General features: G+C 54.1%; 1 pseudogene; it reads right to left on the bottom strand.

The window, feature by feature from the left end:
* Nucleotides 1-7741: 7741 nt before the first annotated feature.
* Nucleotides 7742-23714, bottom strand: LOC115933070 (carboxylesterase 3-like; annotated as a pseudogene).
* Nucleotides 23715-23984: the final 270 nt, after the last annotated feature.

Genomic DNA, 23984 nt, shown 5'->3' with positions numbered 1-23984 from the left:
CAACTGCCAATTTACTTCTTGTTTTCCTTGTGTCTTTTTTGTCTTCTATTTATCCTTTATTGCTTTCTATTAAGTAAATATTTTCTGGTAAGTGTTTAAATTTCTTTCTTTCTTTTTTTTTTTTTTTGAGACAGAGTCTCACTGTGTTGCCCAGGTTGGAGTGCAATGGCACCATCTCAGCTCACTGCAACCTCTGCCTCCCAGGTTCAAGCAATTCTGCCTCAGCCTCCCGAGTAGCTGGGAATACAGGCCCCTGCCACCATGCCCTGCTAATTTTGTAATTTTAGTAGAGACAGGCTTCAGCCATGTTGGCCAGGCTGATCTCAAACTCCTGACCTCAGGATATGCACCCACCTCAGCCTCCCAAAATTTTGAGATTACAGGTGTGCATCACTGCATCCGGCCAAAGTATTTAAATTACTTTTTTATTTCTTTTTTTTTTTTTTGAGACAGAGTCTCACTCTGTTGCCCAGGCTGGAGCGCAGTGTTGCCATCTCAGCTCACTGCAACCTCTGCCTCCCAGGTTCAAGCAATTCTCCTGCCTCAGCCTCCTGAGTAGCTGGGATTACAGGTGCCCACCACCACGCACAGTTAATTTTTGTATTTTTAGTAGAGATGGGTTTTCACCATGTTGGTCAGGCTGGTCTCGAATTTCTGACCTCAAATAATCTGCCCGCCTCGGCCTCCCAAAGTGCTGGGATTATGCGCGTGAGCCACTATGCCTGGCCTAATTTCTTTAATGATTTATTTCACCGTGTATTTTTTATTTTGTTTTTGTCATCATTGTTTTCAGTGCTTGTTTTAGGGCTTACCATATGCATTTTACCTAATCAGAATAAGCTTCAGTTTTGTTTTTTTTTTTTTTTTTAGACAGGAAGGAAGGAGAGAGAGAGAAAAGAAAAGCAAGGAAGGAAAGAAGGAGAAAGAAGAGAAAAGAAAAGAAAAGAAAAGAAAAGAAAAGAAAAGAAAAGAAAAGGAGAGAAAGAAGAAAACACAAAGACTCCAGCCTGGGTGACAGGGCAAGAACTTGTCTCAAAAAAGAGGGAAAGAGAGAAAGAGAGAGAGAGAGAGAGAAGAAAACACAAAGGAAAGCAGTGGGGAGAATTTTGTGGAAGGTCTGACTCCTGACAGAGCGCTAAGCTGCAAAGGGTCTTGGAAGGGACAGATGAACTCCTACTTATCCTGCAAAACCCAGCTCGTCTCCATCCAGGGTGTCTTGGAGGCCAGGAGTGATCTGCTGAAGACCCTCAGTCCTGTAAAAGGACAGAGTCTCACTCTGTTACCCAGGATGAAGTGCAACGACACGATCACAGCTCACTGCAGCCCTGACCTCCTGGGTTCAAAGATCCTCCCACTTCATCCTCCCAAGTAGCTGGGATCACAGCCACTAAGCCTGGCTAATTTTTTTGTAGAGACAGGGGTCTCACTATGTTGCCTAAGCTGTTCTCAAACTCCTGGGCTCAAGCAATCCTTCCACCTTGGCCTCCTTGGGAGGCCAAGTGTTGGGATTGCAGGCATGAGCCACCATGCTTGGCCCAATGCTGTCTCTTACCCAGAATTCTGGCCTGGCACTTTCCAGCCCCACTCTCCAGGCTCAGGGCAAGACCCAGGTATGCCTCCAGCTAGCCACGTGGGGACCGAGGTGCAGCCCTGTACTAATGTCAGTCCTAGGGCACAGTGAGGGTCTGGGAGGTGGGCCAGGGCCAGAAGCCTGGCTGTGTTGTGGTCTGGGGGTCACAGAGAAACAGACAGGGCCTGACCAGGACTCGCCCTAGGCATATGGTGAGTCCAGGCTTTCCTTGGGGTGGCAACTTTAGGTAGCTCCCACCCCAGGGGATGGTCCTGGCCAAGGCTGGGCACTGACTCCTGGGGCTTGTCCTGTGTCATCACAGTGGTGCCTCAGGAGGTGGGAGCAGGTGGAGGTGAGGGGCTCTGGCTGCTCACCTGGTCAGCCTTATTACTCTGAGACCCCGTGGTGATTCTGGGTCTGCTCTGAGGGTTATCTGGTCTCCTGGGAGGCCTGGGGGTTTCATCGCCTCCCATGCCTGCTCATCTCCTCCCAGAGTCGATATGTACTGGCTCAGGATCTTCTCTTCCTTGGGCCCTCGGATGGAGCTCAAGGGTAACAGGGCCTAGAGGCCCACCCTCCTTGAGTAGGGAAGCTCAACATGGCCCTTCCCTCTGCAGACTCCCCTGCACCTGCACACTCCTCTGCACCTGCACACCCGGTTGGTAGGGACTGAGGCCCTGCAGTCTGGCTGGGGTAGCACTGTGCACGCTGACAAACTCCAGAAGCCACAGTCCTGGCCCAAAGGACAGAGGGGACTCACGAAGGCATCTGAGGGAGAGCAGGGCTGGCCCCTGTCATCTCCCTGTGGGCTGTCCAGCCGCAGTCTGAAGCCACTGCCTTGCAAAACCCCTCCTCTGGGCCTCCCTTGCTGGCCTACCTAGAATCCCAGTCCCCCCACCCAAGTCAGCCCACTAGACCCCAACTCCAGCACCTGGAAAGCCCACCCTAGACACAAGGGCACATTCTGGAGGGGAAGGACTTGCAGTTTGAAGGCCAGTAAACTTGGGTGTGAGTCCTGGCTTTGTTCTCACTCTGTGTGGCCTCAAGCACGGTACTGCCCCTCTCTGATTCTAATTTCCTCATCTGTAAGGTGGGGTCCTCTCGGAACCCCAGAGGACCGCCCAGAGGCCTGCGGGAGAGGCCGGGTGTGAGTAAGCTTGGGCTCAGAGGAGAGCTCAGTGGGTGGCCGGGAGAAGCCTGGACCTCACCCCTACCCGCACCGCAAGCAATTGCCTTGTTTCCTGGGGTCCTGGTCAAGGTCCGAAGAGTGGGAAGGGGCCAGCTTGGGGGCAGCAGGGAGGGGCAACGTCACCCGAAGACAGGCTCTAGTGGCAACGATGCCGCAAAGTGTGGGAGGTCTGAGGGTGATGGGAAGGAAGGCAGGCAGGCTAGGACAGGGAACGAAGGCCATGTGGGTGCCACTGCAAGAACCAGAGCTGGCATTCCCCTGCCAAGATCCTTCCTGTTCTTGCAATAGCCTTCCCAGAGCCTGGGCAGGCTGGACTGGGAACTGGGGTGGAGGCTGGGGGGGCGTGCGGAAGTGGAGATGGGGGGTGGCTAAAACCCAGGAGGTGGGGCTATAGACAGACTGGGGAGGAACTTGAACATGGCTTCCCTGAAGTCCCCAGGGAGGGACACAGACTCTATATGACACTCAACCTGCCATTCAGAGCCTCCCAGGGGTCCACCGACCAATTCTTTTGGGCAGCTACAGGCTCAGAAGTTATTTATTTACTTAGAGACAGAGTCTCACTCTGTTGCCCAGCCTGGAGTGTTGTGGCTCAATCAGCTCACTGTAACCTCGAACTCCTGGGCTCAAACCATCCTCCTGCCTCACACTACTACAGGTGTGAGACACAACGTCTGGCTAATTTTTAAAACTTTTTGTACAGATGGGGCCTTGCTATGTTGCCCAGGCTGGTCTTAAATTCCTGGCCTCAAGCGATCCTCCCACCTCGGCTTCCCAAAGTGCTGGGGTTACAGGCGTGAGCAACTGCACCTAGTCCCAGAAATTATTTTAAGGTGGAAGAGACTCATGCCAATATTATGATGCCCCCTGACATACCCCAATTATTCCATGTTTGAGTTGTAGTCGAGGAGCCATATGATTTTTTTGGACATTGTGAGCGGAGTGTTTATACCTGTGCCAGGGAGCACTTATTTAGCACTGGCTGTGTGTCAAGCACGACTCTAGGTGCTTCATGGCTAATGATGTTTCAGTACTCACAGCCAGACCTGGGAAGGGAGTCACTAACCTTACTCTCATTTTACAGATGAGAAAACTGAGGAACAAAGAGGATACACAGCTTACTCAAAGATACACATCTGTGGTCGAGTGCAGTGGCTCATGCCTGTAATCCCAGCACTTTGGGAGGCCGAGGTGGGTGGATCACTTGGGGCCACGAGTTTGAGACCAGCCTGGCCAACATGGTGAAATGAAACCCCATCTCTACTAAAAATACAAAAATTAGCCAGGCGTGGTGGTGTACAGCTTTAATCCCAGCTACTTGGGAGGCTGAGGCACAAGAATCATTTGAACCCTGGAGACAGAGGTTGCAGTGAACCAAGATTGCACCAATGCACTCCAGCCTGGGTGACAGAGTGAGACTCTTTCTCAACAAAAATAAAAAATAGAAATAAAATAAAGAAAAGATACACACCCAGTAAATGGTGGAACTCATAGAAACCCTATCCGTGAGCGTGTGTGTGTGAGAGACTGTCGGGTTGTGTGAGTAACTAAGGTTGGCCTTGGGTAGATACTGGAAGCATCTGCTAGGACCTCATCCTGTGGCAGGGTCCAGGTGTTCACGTCTGATCCTGCAGCGCCCCCTGGTGCTCACACTCCTGCACTGTTCACTTGGCCCTTCCTGTGGCCCTTCCACTGGGAGGCTCCCGGGTCCACCAGTCCCTGTCCTGCAGGGCCACGCCTGTCTGAGTCTTTGGCTTGCTCCCTTCAGCTCTGCATGGCTGTTGGGTCCTAGAGCATGGAGGGGCCCTCAGGGAGCCTCAGGGAGGAGAGAATAGAGAGGCATGAGGCCTGGAATCCCCTCCGCCTGGCAGGTCATATCCCCCGGCCCCTGGGGCGGTACCAGACATTCTCCTCCCTCCCTGGGTGAAGGATGCCCTTGGCGGAGAGGGCTGGAGCTAGGACAGGGTCTGAGGCCTCAGCAGCTGGCTTGCCCACCCTCTCCTGGGCCTGCTGGTGTTGGCCATACCCAATCTGGTAACACACCCCCCCCCACTACACACCCATGGCTGCCCTGTGTGGGCCACCATCAGGCCCAGAGGAAGAGGCCTCTTTGTACATCCAGGGTGGCCCACACCAGACCCCTGATTTCCGGGTCCGCTCCTGCTTGCCTTAAGGCTGCCCTATCGGGGCTTCTTTTCCCCAACCTCTGTGTATGGTCAGTCGCCCGGTCTTGTCTGCGGACTCTAAATCTAGAGCCCACCAGTGCCTCTCCATCCACCTGGCAGCCCACCCTGGTCCCCTCCCTGTTCTCCCTGCTCTCCCCCTCCTCTCCCCTCTCCCAGCCACCCTCCTCCATACAACAGGGCTTCCATGAGCCTCAAGTCCCTGCCGCCCCCCGTCGCAGCCCACAAGTCCTCTCATGTCTGCTCTTTGCTGACCTCTCCAGCCCTGCAGAACTGCGATTCCTCAGCACATTGCATCCTTCAGGCCTCTGCTCCTGTTGTTCCCTCTGCCAGTCACGCCCTTGCCTCGCTCCCCACCCTTCCAGTCTTCTACGCTGGTCTACACGGTTGAGTAACCTCTGTTCATTCCTCAGGTCTCAGCTGACATGTCCCTCCTTCCTTGTCTCCCAAGTCTGGGCTGGTCTACGTCTCTGTGTCCTCACAGCCCTTCATGTCCCAGTTACACACTGTATTATTGGGGCCTGTTTTGTTTTGTTTTGTTTTTGAGACAAGGTCTCACTCTGTCACCCAGGCTGGAGTGCAGTGGTGTGATCTTGGCTCACTGCAACCTCTGCCTCCCAGGTTCATGTGATTCTCCTGGCTCAGCCTCTCTAGTAGCTGGGACTACAGGTGCACACTAGCACACCAGGCTAATTTCTGTATTTTTAGTACAGACAAGATTTCGCCATGTTGGCCAGGCTGGTCTCAAACTCCTGACCTCAGGTGATCCGCCCGCCTCAGCTTCCCAAAGTGCTGGGATTACAGGCGTGAGCCACCGTGCCTGGCCAGGGCCTGTCTACTTGTCAGGCTCTACCAGCTTATGGGGATGAACTTCCCTGGTGGAAGGAAGGGGATAAGAATAGCAGGACTTCAGTGGCACGTGGAGAACTTGGACTTGTCCTAAGGGAGACAGGGAGTCACCAGGAGCTTTCAAGCAGGGGAATGACATGACTCAGAGCCCTTCTGGCTTTCTGTCTCTCTTTCCTCCCCAAAATGGACTTCCCAGAACAGAGCTGGTTCCAGTTGGAAATGAAAATGCTGGCCGGGTGCAGTGGCTCACGCCTGTAATCCCAGCACTTTGGGAGGCCGAGGCGGGTGGATCATCTGAAGTCAGGAGTTCGAGACCAGCCTGGCCAACATGGTGAAACCCTGTCTCTACTAAAAATACAAAAAATTAGCTGGGCGTGGTGGTGGGAGCCTGTAATCCCAGCTACTTGTGAGGCCAATGCAGGAGAATCGCTTGGACCTGGGAGGTGGAGGTTGCAGTGGGCTGAGATCATGTCATTGCACACCAGCCTGAGCAACAAGAGTGAAACTCCGTCTCAAAAAAAAAGACAGAAAGAAAGAAAGAAAAAAGAAAATGAAAATGCTTTTCATGCACCCATCAGCAGCCAGCAGCTCAGTCTGACTGAGGAAGGGCATTTGTGGGACTGGAGCTGGTAGGATGGCATAACGGGGGCAGGGAAGACTCTGGGATATATGCTGAAATCCAGGTGTTGGCTGGGCACAGTGGGTCACACCTGCAATCCCAGTGTTTTGGAAGGCCGAGCCTTTTGGAAGGCCGAGCCCAGAGTTTTGGAAGATCATTTGAGGCCAGGAGTTTGAGGCCAGTCTGGGCAACATGGTGAGACCCTGTCCCTACAAAAACAAAAAATTATCCAGGCATGGCGACACTTGCCTGTAGTCCCAGCTACTTGGGAGGCTGAGGTGGGAGAATCGCTTGATCGAGTTTGAGGCTGCAGTGAGTTCGAGGAGTTCAAGGCTGCAGAGAGCTACAATGGTGCCACTGCAGTCCAGCATGCACAGCAGAGTGCACCCTGTCTCTAAAACAAAAACAAAAACAAACCCAGGTGTTTTAAGGTAGTGGTACATTGATCCTCAAAGCAAGAAATGTTTACTCCCACTCTGAAAATCTCTTGGTGCTTTTCACCTTTTGCAGCCCGAGTGGCTGGGTCTCTTCTTTTCTCTGTGACAATAGCCCAACTGATGCCCTTGTCCAGATGTCCTCCCCTGGCCTGTCCTGCTGTGTCTTGGTGGGTGCTCTTGGAGCTGTGCTGAGCTCCCCAGAAACTGGTCTCCCCAAGCCAGGAAGGGAGGGAGGACCCGGCACTTGGGGCTGGGAGCTGGCATCCAGCGTCCTGAGGGTCAGGGCTGGAATTGGTGAGGGTCAGGTCTGGGTGACACTCATGGCCCTGCTGGATTCTGTTGTCTTGTGCAGGGGCCAGGACTAGGCAGCAGAGAGGAGGAGATCCCTCCCACCCTAGTCCGAGGCCTTAGTCAGGGGCTAAGGTCTGGTCTAGGCTGGATCCCCTGGCGCCCGAGGACTTCTCCCATCCCAAGTCTCTGCCATTGACATGCACCCTTCTGGCCAGGGTGGACAATGTCAGTGGGGGCCTCAGTATGGCTTTGACACCTGAAGGCTCTGGGTTCAAGTTCAGCAGCTGCCATTCCCATACTCTGTGTTTCACTCACTCACTCAGCAAACATCCCCTAACTCCAGGTCCCACCCAATCCTGGTGTGGGTGACAGAGTGGGGTTAGGCTAATCCCCACTTTCAGAGAGCTCCTCTGACGGGGAGACAGACACAGACACAGTGCTAGCCTCGGGTGGACTGTGCTCTAATGGATGCAGACTCGGGGCTGCACAGCCCAGAGAAAGCAGGGAAGGCTTCCTGGGGGAGTGAGTCCTCCAGGAAGCTAGAGGAATGTGCTAGAACCTACCACGACGAAAGCAGGAAAGGCACTTTAGGGAGAGGGAAGAACTTGTACAATGGCCCAGAGGTGGGAGGCAGCCTTATGACATTTCAAAAGAGCATAATGCCAGTCACAGAGCGGCCGACGCTTTAAGGAACATGACTCCATGTAGGGCTGGTTGAGATTAAAGTCTCAGCAGGGGGAGAGGCGGGCTGCCCTGCTGGGACTCTGCCACCACTTGAAGAGTGGTTTGCCCCAGCCAAGAAGGTTCAGGACTGGCCTCAGAGGTCTTCCTGGGCCTTCCTGTTCTTCTATTTCTGGTGCCACTGTTGTATCTTGCTGGGCAGCGTCTCTGACCAGAACTGCATCCAGGCCTCCCTGAACTTCTGTCCGGCCCGTGGCACTGGGTTGATCTCCAGATATTGTTCCGCCTGGTTGAATCGGAGCCAAGGAGGCAGACCCTTGCTATTGGGGTCCCTGGGTGCGAGGAATGAATGAGGACCAAGGCTTCCTGTGCTGTCCCCCAGAGGGGCTGACCTGAGCATCCCAGGCCCAGAGCGAGCTATGCCCTGTCACTCACTCACCCTGTCCGGGCAAAGTGGGTCCACTGGGCCATCATGGTGAGGCTGAGCTGCTTCTCCTCCTCTGTGGCCTCTGGAAAGGCTGGAAAGGTGAGAGGGACAGAACTGAACGAGAGTCAGGTGGGACCTGGAAGGGACCCAAGAATCCTCAGTGCTGACTGGAGACCCGTGTTCCCACAAGCCCTTCCCAGGCCCCTTGGAGTCTGGCAGCCTAGGGATCACATGTCTGTCTGTCTGTCCTCACCCAGGTGGGAGCTCTAATCCATGAGGAAGGGACCTCCAAACACAAAAGCACCCTCAGCCACATGATCAGCCTTCACCCAGGCGGGTTTGATCTTCACAAAAGAACTGGGTCGATGCTGGAACTCATAGAAAAACACAGGGCTTCCAGAATCTACAAAGAAAGGATGGGATGGGAGTTAGGCACTCATGGCCTGATTCGATGCTGCCTTTGGCAGCACATGCTCATAATAACACCAATTTCCATGATGATGATGATGATGATGATGATGATGATGATGATGATGATAAAATGACTAGCTGCAAACATTTACTGAGTGCTTGCTAGGTGACAGGCACCATTCTCTGTGCTTTGTGTCATCATTTTAATTTAATATTTTTATTTTAATCTCTGAAATGGTCTGGCTGTCGACCGTGCTGGAGTGCAGTGGCATGATCACAGCTCACTGCAGCCTGAGACTCCCACGCTCAAGTGATCTTCCCACTTCAGCTTCCCAAGTATCTGGGACTACAGGTGTGTACCACCATGCCCGGCTAATTTTCAAAAAATTTGTGTAGAGATTGGGGTCAATATGTTGCCCAGGCTGGTCTTGAACTCCTGGGCTCAAGCAATCCTCCCACTTCTCCCAAAGTACTGGGATCACAAGCTTGAGCCACCCACCGTGCCTGGCCAGTGTCATCATTTATTGAATCCCCATCACAATAGATTAGATTCTGTATTAATAGAATTAATAGATTAGATTATATTATTATTTCCATTTTACAAAGGAGGAAACTGAGGCTCAGAGTGGGTAGGTATCTTTTTCCCAAGGTCATCTTGGCATAAGCTCAGGTTTGGAGTCAAATCTTAACTCTGCAACCACTGCTTGGCTGTGTGATCTCAGACAGGTGGCTAAACCTCTCTGAAAGTCAGTCTCTGCCTGGCAGCCTATGTGAAGTCCCCAGCAAAGGGTCTGGCCTGGAAGCAGGTGCTTGGTTGAAGTTAACTGGGAAGTAAGTGAGAGCAGAAATGATAGGGGCTCCCCTCAGCTCCAGAGGGCAGTGATGAGATTGTGTGAATGGGAAGGGTTCTGGGGCTCCCAAAGAAGGGAAATGGACAAAGATTGAACAGCCCCTGGTATTGAGATCCCAGGTAGACTCTTCAAATGCAATGTCTAGTCTCCTTACAACAGCCCAGGTGAGTGGGCAGTATCATCCCCATGTGTAGATGAAGAGATGGGCTTAGAGGGGATAGGATAACTGGGCAAGTGCCCAGGGCTGGGATTTGGCGCCAGGTCTATCTAGCTCCATGTGTGACAGCTGAGGCTCTGGGGTCAGACAGAACTGGCTTAAACTCTGCCTCTGCCTCTTCCCCACCATGACACCTCAAGCCTCAGTTTCCTCATGTGTAAAATGGGGCTAGTGAAAATTCCTCTGTAAAGAGTTGCAGTGCCGGGCACGGTGGCTCCACGCCTGCAATCCCAGCACTTTGGGAGGCCGAGGCGGGTGAATCAGCTGCGGTCAGGAGTGTGAGACCAGCCTGGCCAACATGGTGAAACCCTGTCTCTACTAAAATACAAAAATTAGCTGGGAATGGTGGCAGGCGCCTGTAATCCCAGCTACTCGGGAGGCTGAGGCAGGAGAATCGCTTGAATGAGGGAGGTGGATGTTGCAGTGAGCCGAGATTGGGCCACTGCACTCCAGCCTCGGCGACAGAGCAAGACTCTGTCTCAAAAATAAAATAAAATAAAATAAAATAAAAAAGAAAGAAAAGAAAAGATAAAAGAGTTGCAATGAGGATTGAAGGAGATGAATCCCTCTCCCGGTGCTCAGTGCACCATAGTCCCTGGCACGTAATATGTGCTCATTAATGGGCAGTTTCACGTTGACGATGATGGTGATGATGGTTTTCCTTTGAGAACCACACTGGCTCATATCTAAGGAGATTCTGGAGTGGAAGTAAAATTAATCAGTTAGACAAAGGGGCTTGGTGGTAGGTGGGCAGCTGTGGGTGTTGGAAGGTAGGGGCAGAGACTGAGCTGTTGGATGGGATACCCACTAGCTTCCTCCCTCCTGCCTCTTGTCTCACCAGACTGGTCAAGACGGGTGTTGAGATGGCCAGCATGTCCTCCCGGCTCATCTGTTCCATTGTATCCAGGAGACCCAAGCCCTGTGTGGACACCAAGGCCCTCTCAGTGTAGCCTGAACTCCGGCTCACCCTGACTCCCAGCCCTGGGCAAGAGAGTGTTCTCAGTCCTGAGGCCAGAAACGCATCATGGAGCACTTGGCCAAAATGGGGCCGAAAAGTCCACAGACCCAAAAAGATAAACCTCCAATTGGTGGGAGGCGGTGGGTGTGGGTGGGGAGAGCAGCCCCAAATACAACAGGTAAGTGGTTAAAGGCAACTGTAGAGAATGAAAGAATTTCTTCAACATTTCTTTTTTTTTGAGACAGAGACTCACTCCGTTGCCCAGGCTGGAGTGCAGTGGCGCAATCTCGGCTCACTCCAAACTCCACCTCCTGGGTTCAAGCTATTCTCCTGTGTCAGCCTCCCAAGTAGCTGGGACCGCAGACATGCACCACCGTGCCTGGCTAATTTTTGTATTTTTAGTAGAGGTGGGGTTTTGCCATGTTGGCCAGGCTGGTCTCACACTCCTGGCCTTGGGTGATCCACCTGCCTTGGCCTCCCAAAGTGCTGGGATTAAAGGCATGAGCCACCGGGCCCATCCTGAGTCACCCAACTTCCAAGAAACATTCTCAGCAACAAGTCCTGGGCACAGCCTTCCACACCAGGCAGATCTCCCCAGGTCCTGGGGCACAGCCAGGTTGGGGTTCCCTTGGTTTCACTCATACAACTGTAAGTTGATGGTGTGGGGTAAAGGCTGCCTGCCAGAGTCGAGGGCATTGACCTGAAAACTTTTACAAGCTTTGTCTTTTGTGAGACAGTGTCTCACTCTGTCACCCAGGCTGGAGTATAGTGGCACAGTCTCGGCTCACTGCAGACTCTGCCTCCTGGGTTCAAGTGATTCTCGTGCCTCAGTCTCCTGAGTAGCTGGGATTACAGGCATGCACCACCACGCCCAGCTAATTTTTGTATTTTTAGTACAGATGGGGTTTCACCATGTTGGCTAGGCTGGTCTCAAACACCTGACTTCAAGTGACCCACCCATCTCAGCCTCCCTAAGTGCTGGGATTACAGGCATGAGCCACCACACCTGGCTTAAGCTTTGTCTTTGAATGTCAAGATTGCATGAGCCTCTCTCTCACATACCAAGGGACCAATATGAGGGGATTGATTCCAAAGGGCTAACTCAGAGGACAAAAGCCATGGATATGAAGACATTCACTGCGTTATTAGCCTCAGTGGTAAAAACTAGAAGTTGCCAGGGCCGGGTGTGGCCTCATGCCTGTAATCCCAGCACTTTGGGAGGCCAAGGCTGGTGGATCACCTGAGTTCAAGAGTTCCAGATCAGCCTGACCAACATGGAGAAACCCCATCTCTACTAAAAAAAAAAAATACAAAAAATTAGCCAGGCATGGTGGCAGATGCCTGTAATCCCAGCTACTCAGGAGGCTGAGGCAGGAGAATAGCTTGAACCCGGGAGGCAGAGGTTGCCATGCGGTGAGCTAAGATCGCGCCATTGCACTCCAGCCTTGGCAACAAGAGCAAAACTCCATCTCAAAAACAAAACAAACAAACAAACAAAAAAACTAGAAGATGCCCAAATGCCAAGATGAAAGAACAATGTAATGAGACGCTCCATTTGTGGAAGATTTGCAGCCATTAAAAGTGGTTACTGGCTGGATGCTATGGCTCATGCCTGTAATCCCAGCACTGTGGGAGGTTGAGGCAAGAGGATTGCTTGAGGCCAGGTGCTCTAGACCAGCTTGGGCAACAGAGGGAGACCTGCCTATACACGGAAAAAAAAAAAGTTAGCAGAGTGTGGTGGCACAGACCTGAGGCCCCAGCTACTCAGGAAGCTGGGAGGATTGCTCAGGCCTGAGAGGCTGAGGCAGTAGTGAGTCATGATGGCGCTGCTGCACTGCAGCCTGGATGATGGATCGAGACTCTGTCTCAACAAACAAACAAACACACAAACAACAACAACAACAAAAATGGATTGCTTTGTCTTAGGGTGTGCAATGGGCCAAGATGAAAAAAAAAAAAAAAAGAAAAGTGAAGAAAATGATTGCTGTGAAGATGGGTAGAAGAATAAGAATGACAGAAACAAGATGCTTGGGATGAAAGCACAGTGCTGACTCTTGCGGGAAGTTCTATGCACCTGGAAAGGACTGGAAGGGACTTGGCTCATGAGGTCCCCGGTGGCTTCATATCTAAAACCTGAGAGTCTTAGTCAATTGCTCTGGCACAGAGTCACAGTAACCAGTCTCAAAGAGCCTGATGTATAAACCAGACGCCAAGGCAGGAATATGCTGCCCAGATCAGCACTGCCCAGAAGGCCAGTTTGTGCAAAAGCCTGGTTCCCCAAAGGAAAACATTTGCTTTATTGAAGTGGCCTACGCATGTAATCCCAACACTTCAGAAGGCCATAGCAGGCAGATTACTTGAGGTCAGGAGTTCAAGACCAGCCTGGCCAACGTGGTGAAACCTCATCTCTATAAAAATACAAAAATTAGCCGGGTGTGGTGGCATGTGCCTGTAATCCCAGCTGCTTGGGAGGCTGAGGCAGGAGAAACTCTTGAACCCAGGAGGTGGAGGTTGAAGTGAGCTGAGATCGCACCACTGCACTCCAGCCTGGGCGACAGAGCGAGACTCTGTCTCAAAAACAAACAAACAAACAAAAACAAGACAAAACAAAACAAAACAACAACAACAACACAACAAAACAAAGCTGGGTGACCTTGGGCAAGTCCCTCAAACCTTTCTGGGCCTCTGCTTTCTCACATATCAAATGGGAGTAACGGGAGTGCTCGGTTCACAAGGCTGTAGTGTTGATGCTGGGGTGGGAGGTACTGGCAGGGGCAGGGCCTTGAAGGGCACAGGGGTGGGAGCAACTCACCCTGGGGATGAGCCAGCTGAACTCATGGTTGTTGACACCCATGAGGAAGGGCACAGAGTGGAAGGGCTTCTCCTTCAGGAGTTCCTTGGGGCTTTTGGGGAAGACAGTGCCATCAACGGTGAGAGGATAGATAGTAATTTTCTGCAGGAGAAAGCAATGCAGGAGGCTCCCAAGTTAGGATCAAGCCTCAAAGGCTAGGACCCCAGGAGCCACTAAGCCGCAGGCCTGAGTGGCTGAGCCTGGAGGGAAAGTGAAGGGATGGAGATCACCAGGGCTAAGGGGGTCGGGGCAACCAGGAGATCAGGGCAACAGATGTTTCCAGTGTCTTTCCTAGAAGACAAGCCTGCTGTAGGGATGGAGATGGCCCTCCATTTCTGTCTCCAAGCCCTCAGCCCCTTCCCCTCATGAGCTGCTGTCCCCAGCCCCACCTGGGAGTAGACTGCCCCTCTGCTCCTGCAAGGGATGGATAGAACCCCCTCTGTGCCATTGCCTGGCACCATCCCCAAAAGGGTGGCCATACCAGCTTCTTGCTAAGGACCAGCTCTTCTCCTTCCTTCTGCCGAAGGCACTGCACCATCTCAGCCAGGGAGCTGGAGCTGCAGGCCAATGTGTTTGTGATTTTCCGGGGACAAATGAAAGAGGCATGTCTCCCTCTCAGCCACTCAGCCCCACCTTGCAGCCTTCTGCCTCCCACAGAGATGGTGCAACTGTAGGACAGCTGGACGTGATGTCACAGATCGGCCCCGAGACTGGTCATAGACTTGCCACCACTCCTGAGAAGGCTGCCCTGCCTGTCAGCTTGGGTGGTCCCAAGGGCCCCCTTGCATCCCCTATTATACCATAACTTTATTATCTGGGGGAATGGGGGCACTGAGTCTTCACTGTCCTCTAAGAATAGTGTCATTATCTTTTACTGATTTTTTTTTGAGACCGACTCTCTCTCTGTCACCCAGGCTGGAGTGCAGTGGCGTGATCTCAGCTCACCACAAGCTCTGCCTCCCGGGTTCATGCCGTTCTCCTGCCTCAGCCTCCTGAGTAGATGGGACTACAGGCACCTACCACCATGCCCGCCTAATTTTTTGTATTTTTAGTAGAGATGGGTTTTCACCATGTTAGCCAGGATTGTCTCGATCTCCTGACCTTGTGATCAGCCCGCCTCAGCCTTGCGCTGTTTTTCTTTGGACAGAGGAGAGACAGGGAATGACCTCAAGTCTGTGGTTGAGAAAATCTCTCCTGGCCACGGGGAGAGGATGGGTTAGGGAGGTTGAGAGGTGGATGCTGTTGTCCATACAAGAGTCAACATGCCCACGCAGAGGTTCCAGAATCATCTTGTACCCAGTGGTTACAATGCCCAGCCCACTCTGCATTGGCCACCATCTGGGGCCAAGTGAGGGAACTGACCCAGCCTTCCAAATCCTGCTCACATTTGCCCCCTCTCCCTCCAATGGCTCTATCCCTATTCCATCCTGTCTCTTTCTCCTGGACTCTGCCCTGATCATTTCACTGGCCTCTTGATCTTCAGGACAGCTCCCTCCAACCCACCTTCTATTCCAAGTAGCTCAACCTTGTCATTGCCCAACTTCTTCCTGCCCTCTGGATAAAGTCCAGATTCCCAGGCATGGCCCCCACTTCTCCAGCACCTTCACTTCCTGCCCTGTTCCCTAACCTGCGAGCTTGCTGCTGCAGGACCTGTCACTCTCTCCCACACCTGCAGCCTTTGCAGATGCAGTTCCCACTGTGACTTCCCTCCCCTGGATTCTCTTCACAAGGCCTTACAATGAGGATGTAGGGTGGGGATCTGGAGCCTGAATGGAGAGCTCTCAGGCGGCAGGTGGCTGGCAATGGAGACCCCCTCCACCATGCTGCCTGGGGCAGAGAGGGGTGCTCCCCCACCCTGGAGAAAGGACCAACGATGATATGCTTCAGGGTGGCCTCCTTCAGGAAGCCCTCCCTGACTGCCAACATGCTGGAATGCAGCAGTTGTTTCCTCTGATGCTCTTTCATCTTATTGGGCTCCTCTTTGCTAACAGGGAGCTCCCTGCTGGCAACCCCCGCTACTCTGAGACCCCAGGGCCAGCACAGAGTGGGGTATGGGAGGCACACATACAGTAACAGAGGGAAGGAAATGCAGACCTGAGCTAGGGGCCAGGGGTGAGACTCGATGATCCCTGGGGTGGTGATGACCCCACTCTGTGTGATGGCTCTGTGGAACAGCCCTGCAGCCATCGGGGACAGGACCTGGGTGCATTGGAGAGAGTAGGTGGCTGTCAGAGGAGGGCAGAGGAGCTGGGAGTTCTGAGACCACCGGAGCCCTCCTGGCCACCATCGCTAGCCCCCTATGGTGACTTACCAGGCCAGAGATGATGCTTCCACCGGCAGATCCACCAAAGACGGTGACACAGTTGAGGTCACCCCCAAATGGGGTGATGTTTCCTTGCACCCAGCACAAAGCAGGTGCCCTGGTTTGCAGGTGCATGCTCTAGGAAGCCCTGGTTGCCAGGTGCATGCTCATCTCCAGTGCTGGGGGCAGTGTTGGGGCAATGGTTAGTTCAGCCTGGCTCCTCGCCAGCCTCTGCAGGTTTGCTTTGAATTAGCCACCAGGATGCCAGACCTTTCTCTGCTCCCCAGGTCTGGCCGGTCTGGGAGCCGTGGTTGGCATCTCCACAGCCTGTTGCTCTTTGTCCCATATCCTGCTGGAACCTGGGCTTCAGCCCAGGAATCAATGCCCTCTGTCCAAGGGACCAAGTTCACTGTATAATTCTGGCTTTGGCTGGACCCCTCTCCCAGGGTGGAGGCTTGGGGGGTGCCGTTCTCTGCCCCAGACAGCATGGGTAAGCAGCCCTCCATTCAGGTTCCAGACCCCAGCCTAGATCCCCAGTTGCTCTGGTGAGCTGGCCTCTCCCCGGTGCAGGCAGTGCTCTGGCCAGGCCTGTCATCTCACCTGAAGAAGCCAAGGACCCCAAGGCGGTACTGGACTGTAACCACCACCACATCCCCATAGGCAGCCAGGGCTGATCCATTGTAGGAGGTGGCTGTGCCAGTTATCAGAGCGCCTCCATGGACCCATACCATGACCTGCAGAGGTGGCCATGGGGCACTGACCTCCAAGCTCCTGAGACCTTAGCTGCCCACCTGCCAGCCCAGGGCAGTCTCAGGACCTCTAGGGTGCTTTGGAAACAGGGACGGGGAGGGGACAAGTGGGCATAGGGGAGCTGGATCAGGTGGACAGGGCCCTCTGGGGTGCCTACTGGCCTACCGGCCCCTGCGGGCACCTCAGCTGGGCTATAGATGTTGAGCACCAGGCAGTCCTCTGAAACAGAGAAGATCTGCTGTTTTCTGTTGAGGACAAATCTGCTGTTGTTCATGCTCTCCACGTCTTGTAGGCACCTGTGGCCAAGGGTGGGCCTGAGGTCCAGCTGTTCAGCCCCACAAGCCCCAGCAGCAGGATTCTCCTGCCACCTGCCTGTTTGCCCACCTCCACCAGCACTACTCACATTGGGGGTGCAGTGCTGGCATCCCGCACACCCTCCCAGGGCTGTGCTGGGCATGGGGCTGAGAACCGGTTAGGCCCCAGTGGCGGCTGTGCAAATGGAATGCCCAGAAAGACATTCACAAGGCGGTTTGTGCCCTTCACGCCCACCTGCCGGCCTCGCACACAACCCAGGGTGGTGTCTACTTTAGGCTGAGCAACTTCGGGCCCTGAGGGAAGGACAGAAAGGCCACGGGGTGAGTTTGCAGCCCCCATGAGGGGAAGGAGTGAAAGACAAACCCTCAGGCTGTTCTCAGTACTTACCACACAGCATCTTGTTAACCTTCCCAGCAATCTGGTGAGCCTGGTCTTAGGTTGACGCCCAACTTCCTCCTCCCTGCCTGCCTGAGAGTCACTACCACTCCACTGCTGGCCAGACCGGGCCTGCCACTAGGGCCTTGAGCCTTGGGGCCAGCCACTTGCCCATTTCTTTGTTTTTATTTTTTGTGTTTGAGACAGGGTCTAGCTCTGTTGACCAAGCTGGAGTGCAGTGGCACGATCTTGGCTCACTGCAACCTCTGACTCCCGGGTTCAAGCGACTCCAGGGCCTCAGCCTTCCAAGTAGCTGGGATTACAGGTGTGCACCACAACGCCTGGCTAATTTTTGTATTTTTAGTAGAGACAGGGTTTCATCATGTTGGCCAGGCTGGTCTCGAACTCCTGACCTCAAGTAATCCATCCACCTGGGGCTCCCAAAGTGCTGGCATTACAGGCATGAGCCATCATGCCCAGCCCTGAGTTATTTCTTAAAAAATAGAGATGGGGTCTCATTATGTTGCCCAGGCTGGTCTCAAACTCCTGGGCTCAAGCAATCCTTTTGCCTCAGCCTCCCCAAGTGCTGGGATTACAGGTGTGAGCCATCATGCCCAGCTGGCACCATGTTTCTTGTATGGCCTGCAGAACTGTGGGCTAATTAAACTTCTTTTCTTTGTGAGTTACCCAGCTTCCTGTATTCTTTTACAACAACACAAACAGACTAAGACTGGAGGACTCCCTCTCCCAGGCTAGACAATTCCTAGAGATAGGAGGCAGCTCTCTGGGGAGTTGGAATTGGCAGGCAACTCTCTAGGGAGCAAAGGCAAACCAGTCCAGAGCCATACCCAACCACCGCCTTTATACAGCTCTGAGCTCCTGGCTGCCTGCCATCCACCAGCCATAATCACCACAGAGCCAGGTACAAGGAAGCTGGCTGGGGACAGCACCTTTCCCCAGAGCATGCTGCCAATCGTAAACCTCTTTAGCCTGCCTTGCCTATTCCTTCCCGCGGCAACCATGGCAAAGGGGCTTGCCCACATTTTCCCCCTGCTCCCTCTGCCTCCTGGCCGATGCCACCTGGTGCTTCCCTCTGTGGCCCTGTGTGGCATGGCCTGCTTCCTGTTCACAGGGAATTACAAGCAAACTCCTTCCCTCATGATAGTCATTTGCATATCTGCTTGTCTTACTGTACTTCATTAAAACAAATCTCAGGCCCCCTTAAGACATAAAGACAGGCCAGGTGCGGTGGCTCACACCTGTAATCCCAGCACTTTGGGAGGCTGAGGCAGGTGGGTCACCTGAGGTCAGGAGTTTGAGACCAGCCTGGCCCACATGGTGAAACCCCATCTCTGCTAAAAATACAAAAATTAGCCGGCCATGGTGGCAGGTGCCTGTAATCCCAGCTACTCAGGAGGCTGAGGCAGGAGAATCACTTGAATCCAGGAGGAGGAGGTTGCAGTGAGCCGAGATGGCACCATTGCACTCCAGCCTGGGTAACAAGAGCAAAACTCTGTCTCAAACAACAACAACAACAAAAACAACGAAACAAATATAGCAAGAGTAGAGCGCCTGCCCAGAGAGAATGCACAACCCCTGGTCTGCCTCCAAACAGGACTCTTTCCTGAGCGGTCTGCCCACTGCTCCCTGTCCCTGTCTCACTCTTGACTCCTCCTCACCAAGTCCCTCTGCAGGCCCAGCAGGTGTGTCTTACCTGTGGCTGTGGCAGGGCATGGCAGGAGCAGACAGACCACCCCGACCAGGACCCTGGACTCCACTCTCACTGCTCTCTCCACACTCCTTACAACTGGTTCGACAGAAGCTTCAGAAGGTGGAATAAGATCCCTGCCCTTCAGCACCACTGATCTCTAAAGGGCTGTGATATAGAACCTCCAAGGACAGCGCCACCTAGCTGGTGGCCAGCCCCATGATCAGGCTGAGCCAGAGGCAGGGCTAGACGAGTGCCCTGCAGAGGCCTGGTTGATATGACAGCCCTCCCCGACCCACTGTTTTCAAATTCCAGCTCTCCTGACTTGGTGATCTCCATGAAATCCTGTGCGTTCATCCCAAGATGACCACATCACTGACCCTAGGATGTGGTGGCCAGTGACCCTGGGGTGCCACTCTGAGTGGGCAACCTGGCCTGAGGTGAGGGCTTGATATGGTTTGGATGTTTTGTCCCCTCCAAATCTCATGTTAAAATGTGAAAGAAAATAAAACAGTGATGATAATAGGACCCACCACATAGCATTGAAGTGAGGGTACATGTTTGCATGTGTGTGTGAGTGTGTGTGTGAAAACATGAGGCTTGGGACTGGGTGTGGTGGCTCATACCTGTAATCCCAGTGCTTTAGGAGGATGGGGCAGGAAGATCGCTTGAGCCCAGGCGTTTGAGACCAGCCTGGGCAACACAGGGAGACACAACTCTAGAAAAAAATAAAAAATTAGCCAGGTGTGATGGTGCATGCCTGTGGTCCCAGCTACTTGGGAGGCTGAGATGAGAGGATCACTTGAGCCCAGGTTGTCGAGACTGCAGTGAGCTGTGATAATGCCACTGCACTCTAGGCTAGGCTATAGAGCAAGACAAAGAAAGAGAGAAAGAGAGAGAGAGAAGAAAGAAAGGAGAGAGAGAAAGGAGAGAGAGAAAGAAAAAGAGACAGAAAGAAAAAGAGAAAGAAAAAGAGAGAAAAAAGAAAAATAGAGAAAGAAAGAAAGAGAGAGAGGGAGGGAGGGAGGGGAGGGGAGAGGAGGGAGGAGCTTGGAACCAGAACTTATGGAAGCCTGAGCAGAGGAGAGGCTGGGAAACAGAACTGATGGAAGCCTGCTCTTGACCGGGGCGGGGATCTGCAGGGCATCTGTCTCCAGGGCGGAGACGGGGGAAGCAGCACGGGATCCCAGCCTCAGGCCTGCACGGACGGTGTTGGTTGGGGTGAGTCTCCCCAAAAGTGTTGCCGCCATCCGCGATCTCGAGGACGGGTCGGCCTGCGTGCCCCTGGGCTGCTCTCTTACCCGAGGGTCGTTCTCCTCCAGAGCAGAACCCCGCAGCCTCAGGGGTTGCCTGGGGCTGTGTGTTTCAATGCCTCTGCTGTATGACTCTGTGTGTGTGTGTGTGTGTGTGTGTGTGTGTGTGTGTGTGTGTATGTGTCTGTGTGTGTGTCTCCCATTCTATCTTCTCCCTCTGTCTCTCAGTCTCTGTGTGTTTCTTTCCCACTCTGTGGGTTTGTGTGTGTGTGCCCGTGTGCGTGTGTGTCTTTGGCTGCATATGCCCTGTGCGCCACAAAGCGGTTTCTCGCATGGCGGATTGTCTTTGCTCAGCCTCTTTCTGCGTCTCTACCTGTTTCATGAGGTTGGTTGTCAATGCTTTCCCCGCCGCGCATCCGCTTTGGGTGTGTGAAAGTCTGGCCCACGTGAGGGGATGCTTCCGTCAAGGAGCAATTGAAGTCTCATCCCCATCCTGAGTGGCCTCTTTTCTAGGATCAAGATGAACACGCTGCAGACGAAGACACGAGCCCCACAGGAGCTCTTTGTCCCACAGGAGAGCAGCGCACCCACGTCAGAGAAGATGCTTGAGTCTTTTCACGGCTCTTCTCTGAGAAATGAAGCCACAACACCATACAGTCTGCAAGAGGAAGCCGGGAATGAGAGATGGCAAAACTCCCTGTCCCTGGAACGCTGGCCTCCCTGGACAAACCACCCTTTTGGAACACCACCCCTTATGCCCGTGGCGGAGGCACGGTGCTGTATCCTGCCTGGGCTCCGGGGTCTGCTCTGTCCTCACTCTTGCTCTGCCACCCCAGTTTCTCAGGGGTCTGGATGCCTCTGGCTCTGGCCAAATGCCTTCAACAAAGATGACTTCCCACTCCATCAGGGAGACACGTCCTGGAGACGCGTGTCGCGATTGTTTCTCCGTCCAAACGTCTTTCTGCTTGATTGGTCAGGTCTCATGACCCGGGAGCTCTTGGCTTCCATAGGTGTCTCAGGCAGAGAAGCTTCCTTCTTGTCCACGTTTTACCTCATGGGTGGGTGGATTGCCTAGAATGAGCGCTAGGCGACCGTGACTGGCCTTGTCATCCAGGACAGGTGGTGTCGCATTTCCTCTGCATTTCCTGTCTCATTTTTGAGGGGCATCCTCTCCTCTGATCCTGGGTGGACTGACTCCCTTGAACTTCTGGTCGAAACGAATGAAAGGGAACCAAAGGGACTGGGCTAAGGCTGGGGGCTGGGGCTGGGGCTGGGGCTGGGTGCACACGAAGTTGAGTCAGGGCTACCAGGTGGGTGGAGGATTGGGGGTGTTGCGAATATTGCAGAAACCTCTTTGTTCCTCTGGTAGGCATTGGAAAACGTGGCTTGGGTCAGGCACAGGCGGCCCCCACACCCACCGGGTCGCTGGTGTTCTTTGATTTTTCTTGGCATTGATGGAAAGGTCACCTGTTTCCCCCTTCCACCGGCACATACCTGGACACCACCCTTTGTTTCGCCGTCGCCCCGAATGCCTCCGGTGACACACATTAACACCAGCTGCTGTGGGATTGGCCAGTACCACGCGTGGTCACAAGGTCTGCACCTCGGATTCACCTCTGTTCCTCTTTGCAGGTGTCCTCTAAAGCGCGGTCGGTTTTCCGGAACCCCAGGGCTTTTACAAGCCGGGCAGGCCACTGCTATTTCAAAGGAGGAGGGAGGCACAGGGCTGATGGATGAGTGAATTTGGAGCTGACACTCGGCCTTGAGACCTATGGGATGATTCTGTGCTGCAGCGAGGCCCTGCCGGCCTGACCAGATGTGGTGAGCCCATCTTATATCACTCAGAGGGGGCCAAAATCGGATCTCCACGGGAGTCCGGAGAACAGAGCAGGCGTCCTGAAGCTCCCCCTCCCTCGGTGGAAGTCAGCTCAAGCAGGTCCTGAGGACAGGACCCCTGGGGGTTTGGGCCTGGAACAGGACGAGACACCCGCGGAACACTCTCCCATGCCACCCCAAACAGGACCCAGGATCCAGCCGCCGACGCGGCGGCAGCAGGAGCATCACAGCAGACAAGCGGCGGTGGCGATATTTAAAGGGGACGCAGCCTATCTGTCAGGAGTGGAGCGCGAGTCGGCTCAGCCAATGCGCATGCGCGAGGCGTGAGCGGTTTCTCCCGTGACAGTGGTTCCCACGGTTGTCTTAGAAACCAGACCCCGAGGCTTGGCAGAGCAGGAGCCCTCCGTGGCATTGCTTGGGTGTCCAGGCTCTGAGGCTAAGGCCTCACCTCTCCCCGGGTCGAAGGGAACGTATCCGGATGCCAGGAGTCGCAATGGGCCGACCATGATGATGAAACGCCAGGCGGAGACCGGGGAAGCAGCATGGGATCCCAGCCTCAGGCCTTCACGGACGGTGTTGGTTGGGGTGAGTCTCCCAAAAAGTCGTGCCTCCGTCCGTGATCTCGAGGACGGGTCGGCATGCGTGCCCCTGGCCTGCTGTCTCACCCGAGGGTCGTTCTCCTCCAGAGCAGGACCCCGCAGCCTCAGGGGTTGCCTGGGGGTGTGCGTTTCAATGCCTCTGCTGTATGACTCTAAGTGTGCGCGTGTGTGTGTGTGTGTGTCTGTGTGTGTGTCTCCCATTTTCTCTTCTCTCTCTGTCTCTCAGTCTGTGTGTTTCTTTCCCACTCTCTGTGGGTTTCTGCCAGCCGAAGTTGCGCCAGGGACAACAGGTCGGTGCAGGATTGGGGGGTGTCGCGAATTTTGCAAAAACCCCTTTGCTCCTCTAGTAGGCATTAGAAAACGTGTCCTGGGTGAGGCACAGGCAGCCCCCCCAACCCCCGGGTCCCAGGTGTACTTTGATTTTCCTTGGCATTGAGGGAAAGGTCACTCGTTTCCCCCTCCCACCGGCACATACCGGGACACCACCCTTTTTTTTGCCATCACCCCGTATGCCTCCGGAGACACACATTAACACCAACTGCTGTGGGATTGGCCAGTGCCACGCGTGGTCACATGGTCTCCCCCTCGGATTCGCCTCTGTTCCTCATTGCGGGTGTCCTGTAAAGCGCGGTCGGCTTTCCGGAACCCCAGGGCTTTTACAAGCCGGGCAGGCCACTGCTATTTCAAAGGAGGAGGGAGGCAGAGGGCTGATGGATGAGTGAACTAGCAGCTGACACTCGGCCTTGAGACATATGGGATCATTCTGTGCTGCAGTGAGGTCCTGCCGGCCTGACCAGATGTGGTGAGCCCATCCTATCTCACTCGGAGAGGGCCAAAATCGGATCTCAACGGGAGTCCGGAGAACACAGAAGGCGTCCTGAAGCTCCCCCTCCCTCGGTGGAAGTCGGCTCAAGCAGGTCCTGAGGACAGGACCCCTGGGGGTTTGGGCCTGGAACAGGACGGGACACCCGAGGCCCCCTCTCCCACGCCGCCCCAAACAGGACCCATAATCCAGCCGCCGAAGCGGCGGCAGCAGAAGCATCGCGGCAGCCACGGGGCGGTGACGATATTTAAAGGGGACGCAGCCTATCTGTCAGGAGTGGAGCGCGAGTCGGCTCAGCCAATGCGCATGCGCGAGACGCGAGCTGTTTCTCCCGTGACAGTGGTTCCCACGGTTGTCTTAGAAACCAGGCCCCGAGGCTTGGCAGAGCAGGAGACCTCCGTGGCATTGCTTGGGTGTCCAGGCTCTGAGGCTAAGGCCTCACCTCTCCCCGGGTCGAAGGGAACGTCTCCGGATGCCAGGAGTCGCAGT

This window comes from Gorilla gorilla, chromosome 14, assembly GCF_029281585.2.
Source record: "Gorilla gorilla gorilla isolate KB3781 chromosome 14, NHGRI_mGorGor1-v2.1_pri, whole genome shotgun sequence".
NCBI lineage: Eukaryota > Metazoa > Chordata > Mammalia > Primates > Hominidae > Gorilla > Gorilla gorilla.
Note: the sequence above shows the minus strand (reverse complement) of the source record. Positions and strands in the feature narration are given on the sequence as shown.